The sequence below is a fragment of the Diuraphis noxia genome, unplaced genomic scaffold (assembly GCF_037042655.1).
Source record: "Diuraphis noxia isolate RWA-SAM2 unplaced genomic scaffold, SU_Dnox_SAM2 contig0001, whole genome shotgun sequence".
Taxonomy (NCBI): domain Eukaryota; kingdom Metazoa; phylum Arthropoda; class Insecta; order Hemiptera; family Aphididae; genus Diuraphis; species Diuraphis noxia.
Genome location: NW_028301711.1, coordinates 32,763,643 through 32,778,765, shown reverse-complemented (window position 1 = coordinate 32,778,765; position 15,123 = coordinate 32,763,643).

The following is a 15,123-nucleotide window of genomic DNA, read 5'->3' as shown; positions in this document are numbered from 1 at the left end:
ACAATTGTGCACAAGAAAAATTTAATTTATACATACCTTAAAATACGTAACTTTGAATAAAATTCGATACTAAAATTGAAAAAACCGAGGCTCACATTTTTCACGTTTTGATAACAATATAAAAAAAATAACAATATTATGATAAGATGATAGTATCATTTTTGACCTGAACTTACTAATAGCACGGATATAGCTACTAGTATCTATATCCGTGACTAATAGTTAACCATTATGTTTATTATGATTTTATGAATCTTCTGGATTCTCCATCTGATGGTTAAATATTAAATTAGTCGACTTATATTTAATGGATCACTGTACCCTATGTCTCACCGTGGCCACCTCTCCCCTAAGCACGAACACACAAGACTACATAGGTTAGTGAGGTCATGGGGGGAGGTTCAAACCCCACGCCTCCCCCCCTTGAGTACGCCACTGATTATATATTTTTATAAAGTTTAATATTCTGTACGTATATCAATAGATGCAATTATTTTTCAATCATTGTGTATTTGTGTTTGTATATGAATGGATATTTTATAATAAATCTAATAAACAAAAATTGTGTTTTTTTCTTCTTTGTGTTTTGGTAAACACTTTTAATAGAAGAAAAAATATTTTGATTTCTAACTTCAGCATCTTTTCTTCAAAGAAAGTGAATCTAATTGGTACTTTGGGTATGATCAAACCTAATTAAAATCCTATATGACCATTGGTGGATTTATGGAGGGATCTAGCGGTACTGGACCCCTCACACAATATTGTCAACGAACATCTAAAGTTTAATTTTTTACAAAATTAAATAATTGCCCCTTGTCACTTAGTTAATGAAAATATTGAATTAATTTAAGTAATTATTATGTGACATCAATATTGAAGAACTTGAGAAACGACCATGTATCATATAATTAAATATAATTACATATAAATCATATAATTATAAATGCCATAATATAATATACTTATATATATATAACTTATAAGTTTATAACATTTTGATATTCAATATATAAATCTAGTCTAAAAAGAATAGTAGTGTATTAATTTTGTTTAATGATTGTGAAAAGTTGTAATAACAATTTTAAATTATATAATAAGACTTAAAACTTTATGTAAACTATAGTTGTTTAAAATTAATTACAAATAACCATCGTTTTTAACGAGAAGAAATATTTTATATCAGTGATAAACATGGTTAATGTAATTATTAAAAAACTACAACATTGGTAGTACTAGTACGCCTATATTTTTATCTTGATTTTATTATTTTATTACTTACACTTGAATATTACTATTTACTATTAATTAGATATATTCATTTGGGATTTAGTCCGAGAAACTATTAAACACTATCAATATACTTTATAATTAAATAGGTTAGTTTAGAGGTAGGTAAAGGTTGTATTCTACGAGTTTCGTCAATTTAACTTTTATTGAATGACAGTCATGCATGACTAGCGATAATCAGTTTTAGTAGTTTTATGTATACGCTATATACGGCTGCTATATCTAGAGAGTTTGTCTACAGTAAAAAAAAAATACTTTCTTCATAGAAAATCAATATTACTATTATGTAGTGTTGTAGCCGTACCTATACTGAAAAGTAATAAATCTTAAACTTAAAACTAAAAACTACGAAATAATTATTACTATTGATGATAAATATTTAAAAAAAGTATATTTATTATTATTATTATATTATATTACTGACACGAGGCCCAAAGGTGCAATTACATTTTATATAAAATTAAAGAAAAAAAAAATTGACAACAGAATGTAATAAAAATTATCAACAGACTATCAAACTAAAATAATATTTAAAAAAAACGGGTAAGTCGTGGATGTCGCTCTGCTGTACAGTAGGTTACTGTAATGGATGGGATTACATTTGAATGCAATGATAGGTATACGAAAAACGATTCTGAACGGAGATGATTTGTCAGTCTAGGATATATTATATTGAAATATTGTCATATATTCTATTTTGAAACAAATATTTTATTTTTCAATTAAGACGCATTTTGTATAACGCATGGTTAATCAATTAGTGTAGTTATCATGTAGTTATCATAATTCACAATACCTTATATTATCATAGATTATACATAACCTGGTTTGAGGATAAATCGTTATCTTACGCGATTTCATAAAAATTTAAAACTCAAACGCTCAAAACATTTTTCCTATAATGACGCTTCAAATTTTCTCTATAGCTATTTGAAGCAAAACTAATGGAAAACTTAGTGTTAAATTTTATAACCTTAGATAAAAATAAAAACAATATTATGAATTTTGAACTACAAAATAATTCGCAAATATTCATGGTTTTGACGAATTTTTGTCTATATTTGAACTTCAAAAGCTAATACAAAAAAAAATTGTGCATATGTATTCTTATAATTTTTTAATCACTATAAGAATAACTTATGAGAAACTTTGTATTAAAATTTCAAGTATTTTGAAAGGCCCAAAAAAAATTTATCGACACTTCAAAAAAAAATGTTCAGTGAAATTGAAAATTTTAGTTGTCTATAAATATCTCAAAAAAGTCAAAATATTTTAAAAATTAAATCATGTAAAGAAAATTTCAATCTTAATAACTGGTAAAATTTTCAAGTATCTACTACATATACTTTTTGAATAATAACAAATATTTAAAATCGTTTCAGGATAAATCTTTATCGTTACGCTATAGCGTAAAAACTTAAAATTCAAACGCACTTGTCGATAAAATTTTTTTGGCTTTATCAAAATACTTGAAAATTTAATACAAAGTTCCTCATAAGTTATTCTTATAGTGATTAAAAAATTATAAGAGTACATAGGCACAATTTTTTTTTGTATTAGCTTTTGAAGTTCAAATATACCGTGTGTTCAATTTTAAAGGTAACAGGAAATATTTCGATCGTGTGACCTTGAATTTGATTCAGGGTTTTTATACTGCATATAGGACTTATAAATACATATTTTTTTAATAAATTCAAATTTTTAATTTTTTTTTATCAGCGCATGCGCAGTAAAATAAAAATTTCTTAAATAGCAACCACTACTTTGGAGACCGGATTTCGATTTCTTTATTTTTTCTGAACAACTTTGATCTTTACAGTTTGTTGATATCTTCAAAATTGCCATTTTTATGACGGTCGGAAGTTTTAAAATAGTTAATTCGTAAATATCGCATTTTTCAACGGTCTATCTTAATACTATTAAAAACAAATTAAGATAATAGTAGTAGATAATTTAGTAGTTTTAATAAAAATAAACTGTTATAATAATACCTATAAATACCTATAAATTAAGATAGACCGTTGAAAAATGCGATATTTACGAATTAACTATTTTAAAACTTCCGACCGTCATAAAAATGGCAATTTTGAAGATATCAACAAACTGTAAAGATCAAAGTTGTTCAGAAAAAATAAAGAAATCGAAATCCGGTCTCCAAAGTAGTGGTTGCTATTTAAGAAATTTTTATTTTACTGCGCATGCGCTGATAAAAAAAAATTAAAAATTTGAATTTATTAAAAAAATATGTATTTATAAGTCCTATATGCAGTATAAAAACCCCGAATCAAATTCAAGGTCACACGATCGAAATATTTCCTGTTACCTTTAAAATTGAACACAGGTGGTAGACAAAAATTCGTCAAAACCATGAATTTTTTTTTTTGTGTCTGTCATCTCGTTTTGGGGCAGTAAAAGTGCTTCGATTTTTGACTTCAGTACCTTATTTGATCAGAAAGTGAATCTAGTTGGTACTTTGGTGGTCAAATGTAAAAAATTCTATATATTTTCTAAATAATCGGGATAAACAAATTAAAAATTAACGGAAAAACAGGAAATTTTACGTACAATCAGTTTTCGACAAAATCGATTTTGATTTTTGATGTAACTTTAAAACGAATGACCATTGATACATGAAATTTTCACCGAATGTTTATATAAGTATATTCTATCCACAATGAAATTTACGAAACTTTTTGACTTATGTTGTACTATTCATAGGTATATGCAATTTTCGATCATTATTAGTTTTTTTTTAAATTAATATCGATAAAAATTTATTTTTTAGGCAGAATATCTTGAAATTTTAAAACAATGCTCTCAACATATTATTACTATATCAGTTGAAAAATAAAATAAATTTATAGTCACAATTTTTTTTATAAGCATTCAAAGTTTGAATTTTGACAAAATACGTAAAAATCACAAAAATTCACAAATTATTTTAAGCTAGAAATTCATAAAAAATTTTCTTTTTTAAACTAAGGTTTAAAAATTTATTATATGATTCCTTACAAGTTTTTCAACCTTAATCACAAAAAAAATTTCCACTGGAAATGCAAATTAAATTTTTATTAGCTTTTGAAGTTAAAATATAGACAAAAATTTGTCAAAATCATGAATATTTGCGAATTATTTTGTAGTTCAAAATTCATAATATTGTTTTCATTTTTATCTAAGGTTATAAAATTCAACACTAAGTTTTCCATAAGTTTTGCTTCAAATAGCTATAGAGAAAATTTGAAGCGTCATTATAGGAAAAATGTTTTGAGCGTTTGAGTTTTAAATTTTTATGAAATCGCGTAAGATAACGATTTATCCTCAAACCAGGTTATGTATAATCTATGATAATATAAGGTATTGTGAATTATGATAACTACATGCAATGTTTTTGGAAAAATTGATTAACCATGCCTTATGCAAAATGCGTTCTAATTGAAGAATAAAATATTTGTTTCAAAATAGAATATATGACAATATTTTAATATAATATACCCCTAGACTGACAAATCATCTCCGTTCAGAATCGTTTTTCGTATTCAATGATACCTATCATTGCATTCAAATCTAACCTACCCTAGTCAGAGGTCCACTTCACCACCTAATGTACAGCAGAGCGATACCCACTTTCCCGTTTTTTTTTTTTTTTTTGTGAATATTTTAATATGCATAATGCATTAATGCATCGCAATAAAGGTGGCGTGTCCAGAAATGCGATATTTCATTATTACAGGTCCTCTATGATACATCGTTAAATTAAAATAGCTGTAATTAATTTTTTATTCAATATTTACGATTGTTTATTGCAAGATATATCGATATAAATTAACTATAGGTTTGATTTAATAAGGTCACTTAATTTATACTTTACATGTCACCTACCATATAAGTACCATACTTAACACGTCCTTTAAGCAAGTCGTCGTTATGACTCTTTGTCTTATTAGCTAACATTACTATACAAGCCTATAAATGCTTACTATACTAATATTGTTATGTAATCTAGAATGAAAACGTTAAACGATTGATACAAAAAAAAATTGTATGTATAAACATAATAATATGATATATATGAACTATACAACTTAATATGTGGTGCAAATAAACAAAATTAGTAATGAAGTATAAAAAAAAAACTTACCATTGTATACAAAATGCGTGGTATGTGGTTGGTATATTAGGGTTCACAATTAGTCGGAGTATTTTTTTATCGCCTATAAATTTATATATAAAATATGTTGTTTTGATAACCGAGCCATCTACTGTTATAGTAGAAATAGATTCCAATGGTATTATAGTATGATTACAAAGAATTCAACTATATAATTGTAACTTGAAATTAATAATTAAAAATATGATGATTGGTGGGAATACTGGGAATGAACAACTGTACTAAACACAGATTTAATTATAAAATCAGATAGATAATTGGTGAAAAAATAATATATTATTGCTAATATATTTTTACTAAACAATTGTATTAATTTAACAATTTCAAGGTTCCGTATAGACCAGTGGCGTAGCTTTAAATTTTTTAATTTTTGTCGGGGGGGGGAGGGGATAAATATTGCGCAATAGTCGAATTGCACTTATTACCTACAAACAAATGGTCGAACTGCACTTGGGCTCAAAAAGTGTTTCAATAAAATCATTTGAAGCGGTTAGGGCTAACACTCATTTTCCTTCGCACTTACAGGCTTAGGACTGACAATGATTTTAATCGTTAGCGTGGTTAAATATGATTGTTTTAAACATCACATTATATTAATTATAAATATTTACATTATAATTATTATATTATACATCATATTATATTATATTATATTATACATATTATTATTATTATCAAACATTTTTTTTTTTTTTAATCGTCAAATTTAATTATTGTCATTATTATATAGGTATATATTTTTTGTCATTTCGATCATTTTTTGTAGTAATGACTTACTATATTCAAAAATTCTATCCTGGTAATACGCTTTTGAGTCAATATATTTTTTAATATTATTTATTTGTTTCTGGCACCGTGTTGTTGATGGTCTTGTGTCATTATTCATTTGCATTAAAATGTAGGTGTCGATTTGTAATTGTGTTAACATCAATGAAAACAAATATATTTGGATGTGGTGATGAAAATGATTTATTGAACTTCGCGTGGAAAGCCTCATATTTGAGCTTAAAATATAATATAATAATTATAGGAAAATGAGTGTTAACTAAATGTTTAACCCATTCAAATGCAATATAATTTTATTGAAATACTTTTGAGCCCAAGTGCAGTTCGACCACTACCTGTTTTTTACCCGAGTGCAGTTCGACCATTACCTACCTTTTTCTTACCCGAGTGCAGTTTGACCATTACCTTTTTTTAAACCCAAGTGCAATTCGACTAAAATAAGGGGTGAATATAAGTTCCTACACGATAAAATAAGGTACATATGTAAGTTCCTAAACAGTAATAACCAGGTACATGTGTAAGTTCCTACACAGTAATAACCAGGTACATGTGTAAGTTCCTACACAGTAAAAAATAGGTACATGTGTAAGTTCCTACACTAAGTATATTATAAGTTATCAATATGATAATAGTTATAATGATATATCATATTATAATACTGTCATACATTTTAACCCTTTATTTTATATAATATATAATTCTTTATAATATTTAATAATTTACCTTATAAATATTATCAATTTAATAATTTTAAAAATAATAATTGTAATAATATAATAATAATTCGTCATTTATTGAAAAAAATATAAATATAAATTATCCATTCTATATAATAATTAATAATTTTAAAAATAATAATTGTAATAATATAATAATAATTCGTCATTTATTGAAAAAAAATAAAAATAAAAATAATCCATTCTATACCATATTTAATAATGAATTATCATTATATAGAATGCATTACTTATATTTTTTTTACAATTATGAATTATTAATATTTTTAAAATTATTAAATTAAATTAGATAGACAGCTTCATATAAATTATATATTATATAGAATAAAGAGTTAATACGTATGACAGTATTATAATATGATATAACTGTTATTAGATTGATAACTTATAATATTCCTAGTGTAGGAACTTACACGTGTACCTTTTTTTACCGTGTAGGAACTTACACATGTACCTGTTTTTCGTCGTGTAGGAACTAACATAAGTACCTGTCTTCCGCCGTGTAGGAACTAACATACGTACCTTTTTTTTTCGTTTAGGAACTTACACATCACATATGTAGGAATTCACGTATGTAATTGTCTACCTGTTACTCTCGTGTAGGAACTTACGATTCCCCAAAATAAGTGCAATTCGACCATACCCAATATTAAATACATATTGAATACATTTCTCTAAAATAGTTAAGGGTAACGTCCAAATGACGTTGATAAGTTGATTAGTTATAATATCTTAAATCGTGCTGGAATGTCCAAATGAATATATTGTTGAAAACATATTATATAACCAAAACTAAATATTAGACAAGCATTTTGTATTTTGTAACCCTATAATATACTATATTCATATATTTCTCAATTTAATACATTTTGATAATTATCATATTAATACCTATTATAAGAAAAAGATCTATAACATCGATAAAAATATTTTGAAAGTAGGTATATATATACCACCTACCTAATACAATATTTATTTCAGGGTAGATTAATTGCGTCCATTGAATAAGGTATACTATATTGTGTACTAAATAAATTCTGCCATGGATATTTTTGAAACGTTTATGTAAATTTCGTTTTTGATATTCTATTCATTCCAGTATATAGGTGAAATATTGTAATGATATGTATATTACATGTAATAATTTATGATGGAAAAATGTTACATAATATGCTAGTCAAAATGTATAAATTGCAAACAAAAAATTACTCGTTTAGACTTTGTGCGGGAATTATCACGTAGGTACACATTTTTATCAGTTACTTATAATTACTAATTTTTAATAAACCATTTTTTAATCAACAACAAATAGCATATCCTATACTATAATACAATTGTATAGTCACTCTGAAGTCTGAAAGGAAAATATTTATTTTGCAAAAATATCCCAATAAAAATAATTTACATATAAATGAAAAATATTTGGCCGCTATTTACATATTACATATAAAATATATTCGGTATGCAAATTTGAAAAAAAAAAATAATAAAATTGAACGCAATTTACAAATTTAAAGCGAAATATAAGTTATTCGATTTGATTATAGTATCTATATGATTATAGGTACTATTGTTATTTAAGATTGTTTTTTTTAAACTGAAAATAATCAGAATAATTTATTAGTACTTAATGTTAAAAATTCAGTTTTGTGTGTGGACATCGAGGAAATGATGGTGAATAGTACAATAGTAATTGGTTCTAAATTCTGATATATTTTTGTGACGAAGGCATTTTTTGTACGTTTACTTTAATATTAAATCGAAAAAATATATAAACAATATTATGAACAAGAATTATCACGTAGGATGTAGGAATGCATTATTTTTAAAACTATATTAAAAATAATAACTATAGATAAAAATGATTAGTCATATGAAAACAGATTAATTTGTTAACTATTTGATTTTCAACTAATAAATCATTAAAATATTTATCTACACCGATTACAAATTGTCTGAATCTGAATGTTTATCATCGTATTTATCTTACTTTCTAATAACATTTTTGGAAATTTATTTTTTCACATCTTTGCTATATTAAATAAACACATAAAATTCTTGTTAGTGTTCCTTTATACTTTAGACTCAACAATCAATAATCAATTTTGTGTCTGATATTTATAAACAAATTAAAACTGCTCTCCGTAGAGATTTCAAATAACATAATATAAATTAATAATTATATGCCTGTATAAAAAAACTTTCAAATCCGAAGTAAATTTTTGAACAATCACTATAATCAAAAGTGTCAGTTATGACTTTCTATAATACATATCTTTAATTTTTTTTATCAAACAATGAAATCCTAATATCAATGTAGGAGAGCGAGGAGACTGCAAGAAAACTTGCTTAAAGTGTTACCCTCATGTTTAAACTTATAATTTCCTTGTAGGTTAAAAATAATTATTTCACGTTTTGTTATACTTAAGTGTTTTCAAAAGTTATTTTTTTTTTAAATTTGATAGACGGTATATTACTTGTTGCAAAGTAAATAGGTACTTGTGTAGTTGTATCTTGTATAATATGATTATTGTGAAATGTATTAGTAAAAGTATTATTAAAAGTATAAGTATAAGTATTAGTAAAAAGTTTTTCATTTTGGTTGTTTTTACATTATGTTTCTATTACTATTCCATTTCTTAATATAATTATGTAGACATAAGATACTTCAAATTTTAATTAAATCTGTCTTGGCCAATGGAAATGTACTATGTTAAATATATTGTCGTAGCTTCATGCTCGATATACATTATTATTGCGTAGCTAATGTGTCATTTGCATGGAATATCTATATTAAAATTATTACTATAGCAATGTTCACATTTCAAAAATATTCTGTTCTAAACTATTTCTATCTTGCATATATTTTATTGTAGTCCTAGATGGCTAGATCCCTCGTAAATTCCTAACAGATTTAGAACTTCAACATGATTCAGTTTCTCTGGTGATGTATATTTCAAGAATATATAGATAGTATAGATAGCCGATAGATATCTATTTATGGTCATCAAATTTTTATATTAGCATTTTTTAAACATGATAATATTATAGTTTTAAAATTAGTTTAACTCTTCTTAAGCTATAAATAGACATCATAAATGTTTGACGCTTCAGAATCACATACATATACGTCATACATTATAATTGTTTATAATATTCAGACAAATTTTAATATATTTATATATCAATTTTGACAAACTGTTCGAATCTATATTAAGGTAGGTATACCATTATTGTTATGCGATAGGTATATAGATACGCCAATATTATCTTATTATTGCAATAAATAGTAGTGTAAATGATGATAATTTAATACTAATATAATTTATATTAGGTATGATTTAAATAATTAAATAATATATATGTCATACATAGGACAAAGTTCTTGTAGCCATAAAAAGTCACCAAAATAATATGTATTTTAATAACCTAATAATGCATTTTTTTATCCATAAAAATGAATTTTAAAATTAAAAATAAGAATATTTTTTTTTCATTATTTTGTATTATATGTAGTTTTATTTGTTCCACGTGTTATAACTTTAAGTATTAAATTTTAGTATAATTTATAAAATTATCAGCTGGCTTCTAGGAAAAATATGCGCTGAAGCTGAAATACCGTATTATACGATAAAAATAAAAATAAAATTATGTTTTGGTTGTATTATTTAAAATAATTTCAGTGGATAAAAATTGATAACATTATTAATCAAGTTAAGATATGTCCTAAAAAATATAAAATAAAAAAAATATGTATGTACTAAATAAAAAAAAAACTCAAAATATGCATTTATAGGCAAAATAAAACTTCAAAACTAGTTTTGTGAAAATATTGTTTCATACTGCTATTTTCGTGACTATAAAAAACAAATATTGAAATATGCATATTGCATATGCTATAAATTCCCTCCCCTTATTATATATTATTATGTAAGGTTTAATGCAAATTGCAATTTGCAAATTACAAAAAAATGCAATTTAGTACTTTTGGGAGATTATAGTAAAAAATGCAGTACTTTTCTGAATAATTTGGGGAAAGGTGGATTAATTTAAAAACATATTAATAATATAACTTTACTTTGGTTTCAAAGCTACCTTTCGGACAGAAAACAGCATGTGAAATTAAACAATGTCCTAAGACCTAAGTGATAGCAAATTTATTAAATATAGTGTTCCACAGGGCAGTGTCTTAGGCCCTATTCTGTTTATACTCTATATAAATGACGTATGTGATTTGAAGATAGATGGAACCATAGTGACCTATGCTGATGACACTTGTCTGTTATTCGCAGACTCATCTTGGAATGGAGTACATAATAAAGCCACGAAAGGACTTAACTCAACTTATTTATGTATAAAAAAAAGAGGTTTATCCATGAATTTTGAGAAATCAATGTTTATAAATTTCTCGATAAATAAATGTACTAATACGGTTACTCCTTTGGTTATTCACAACTGTGATAATCTATTAATGTGTAATAATATTAACTGTAAACAAATACAGCAAATAACGAAGATCCGATATTATTTTATATTATATTTGATGAAAATTTAAGATGGAATTTGCATATTTACAATCTAGTTGGTAAGCACCGTTCCACAATCCATCAATTCATAAAACTAAGAGATTTGTTACCGGTGAAAACGATGCGTATGATTTATCTCGCCTTCTATCAATCCATTTTTCAGTATGGGCTTTTAGTATGGGGAGGTATAAAGGATAATAATTTAAATCCACTACAAGTAAATCAAAAAATAGTGTAGTAAGAATAATTTTAGGTAAAAAATCTTTAGAAGGTTCAACGAAACTAAGTTATAACATTTTAGGTATCCTTCCGGCCAAACTATTTTGTATATTTATACAAATCAATTGCATTACTTTTCATGGTTAAAAAATGTATAAGGAACAATACCAATACATTTGATTTTTTTAAGTCTAGAGAACAAAGAGTATATAACCTACCTGTGGAATACACAAAAAAATCCTTTGGGCAATCGTTTGTAAATTATTTAGGTCCAACATTTTAACCAGTTGCCAACTTTATCAAAAAAGAACATTCATTATGGCTTATTAAATGACAAAAAAATCATAACTGATACGATTTTTTCAGAATTAAATATTTCTTAGAGAAATCCGCATATAGCGATGTTTGTTAGTCTATATTTAATATGTAAAACATATTTTATTTATTTTAATTTAATATGTAAAACATATTTTATTTTATAATTGTGTATAATATTATTTTAATTTTATTTTTTTTTATAATTTATGTACGATTATTCGCTAACGCTCTACTCCACCACAGGAGTAAGCCTAGGCTTACAGGAGTAGATTCTTTATCAATGTATATATTTACATCATGTATTTGTATCTTATAAAGAAATTTATTTAATAAAAAAAAAAAAATAAAAAAAATAAAAAAAATTACAATAGGTATAAATATGTATTTAAAAGTCCGTAAAATACTAGTAAGACAGTAGCCGTTATGCGAAAGTAAAATGATTTATATTTCGAAAATGATGTTCTGTTATAGTGAATATTGGCGAAATGTTTCAAATACCTAAAATACCTTAAACAATTAAAATTAAAAATTATACCTTAAACAATTACAAAAATATTAATTGTTTGTTGAAATTTCGTTGAAATGAAGTCGAAACTGACTCGGTGGTACCAGGGTCGCATGTGGTGCTAGTCGTTCTTGTTTTTCAGTTTTAGTGTCGTCGGCGGTGACGGTCCAAACGGCAGCGACGATAGTTTTCGTTTAACGCCACCACAGTCGCATACGTTCCTGTTACATATACTCAGATCTTTCGCGTTTAAACGCGACTTATAACGTTTAAAACGCTATGTGAATGGTTTTATTGCTGGGAGACGTTGTTAAATCGTGGTGAAGTAGCATGAGCAGTCTACTCGTCATCTGCGACGACGATCACAACATACGTCCCTGTTACATATATTCTGATTGTTTGAGGTTTGTTAGCACTTTGTAACGTTTCCACAATGTTTCTACAACGTTCCCACAATGTTTCTACAACGTTTCCACAACGCCGTTTATACTCTAATCCGAAAATAGCTTAATATGTTATTTGAACTTGAAATGTGTATAAAATAAAAGTATGAATAAATATTCTTGATATTTATACGTTAAAAACAACGTGTATTAAATTAACAACCAACGAAAACATTTATATTTTATATTTATAGATTAAAAAAATGAAAATTGAAAATGTCTTTAAATAACTCAAAAAGAGTCAAACTATTTTGAAAAATATATCATTAACAAAAAATGCTAATATAAACAAAATGATAAGTAGGTATCTATGATTCAATGTTTATTCGAGCTACCCCCCCCCCCCCTACAAAAAAAAAACAAAATCAATTTTGTTTAAAACTAGATTTGCGTTTATTAATTTTTCTTTAAATTCTTTTATTTTTCCCAACGTTTTTGATAAGTGCTGAAAATAATTGACCTCTCAATGGTGCTGCTAACTACGTCCAATTTCAAATCATAAACCAACCTCAAATTGAAAATCGAAAGCATTATTTCAACTACTAGATACCTATGTAAGATTTTGGAAAAACGGAAATCTCAATGCAAAATCAGTTTTAAAAAAAAAACTTTTTTCTCATTTTTTTTTTTTTGTTGATAGTAAATAAAAAATAAAAAAGATAGAAACTAGTAATTTTCAAATATTATAATATAATTATTCAAAATGAATAAAATTTATTTGCAAATTATTTGAAATAAAAAAACACTTGCTTAAAATAATTATGAATATTTAATACAAGATCATTTTTTATTTTAAATATAAACATAACAAATTATTTTGTAGCTAACTATTTCGAAAAAATTTAATTTCTTTACCTAAGGCTGAAGAATTTAACACAAGGTCGCTCATAAGTAGTTAATACTGGAACAAAAAATCTTAAAGATTATAATATAAACAATATAATCTTTCTTTTTTAATAGACAGCTCAAATCTTGAACACTAAACAAAGAATAACGATTTTAATTATTATATGTTGTAATTCTCATATATATTTTGTGGAGATTATAAAAATGTGTGTTATTATTTTATATTTTATAATATAGTTATATATACAATGCAAATAATAAATACTGTCAACTGTCAATGTCACAATGACATTTTCAAAACACTTAGATTCATTGTATGCTATTGCATATTTGTACTACGAACCTATATCAGTTTATCACACCGTTATTATTATTATTAAATTAATTAATAAACATAATAAATTTTAATATTTTCGGTAAAAATGAATGCGACTGTTCAAATTACTTAATTGCTAACAGTAAAATAAATTTCCATATAATACCAACATAAATTAACAAAAATAGTAAAGGTATACTCATTAGATAGGTAGGTAGTTAAAGACAGTCAAACCGTGTTCGATAGTTGTTCAGAATCGTTTTCGTATGTAATTAATTACCATTATATTCAAATTTAATACATACATTACAGTGAATTACTCAATGACGATGTATACTACTTGATACCAACGACTTCTGTACGATACTTTTTTGAATGATGTGTATAAAACGTTAAGAGGACGCTATACACACATATTTGTTGTCTCTGTCTTGCAAGTGCGTAACATAACAAATTTACGAATAGCAGATCACGTTTAACTCTGTTAGTTTAAAAATTAGAGTAAGTTCACCTATTATGAAACTTGATGGTAAGAACATTATCTGTGTTACGGGTTTTTACGGTAACTTAATTTTTAAGTGAGTTATGAGCATTTTTAATTTACGATTTTTTTCACAAATATAACTTGCTATAAAACTTAACTATCGTAAAAAACTTACATACAGACACGGATAATGTTCTTGACATCAAATTTCATAGTAAGTCGATTCACTCTATTTTTTAAACTAACGAAGCTAAGCGTGATTACATCAAGTGAATGTGTAGCGTCCTCTTAAGACCTTCCAAAATTATACAAATATTAATGACTTTAATTAACGCACCAATTAAATAGAACGGGATTGGAAAATAAACAAAATTATAAAAATCAAAACAAATATTGCTGCAGCCATGCTACCCCTGCATGTTGTATTGAAATTTAATATTCTATGTTCTATAATCACATTTTTTTTTCTTATCTAGCTTTCGGTGTAC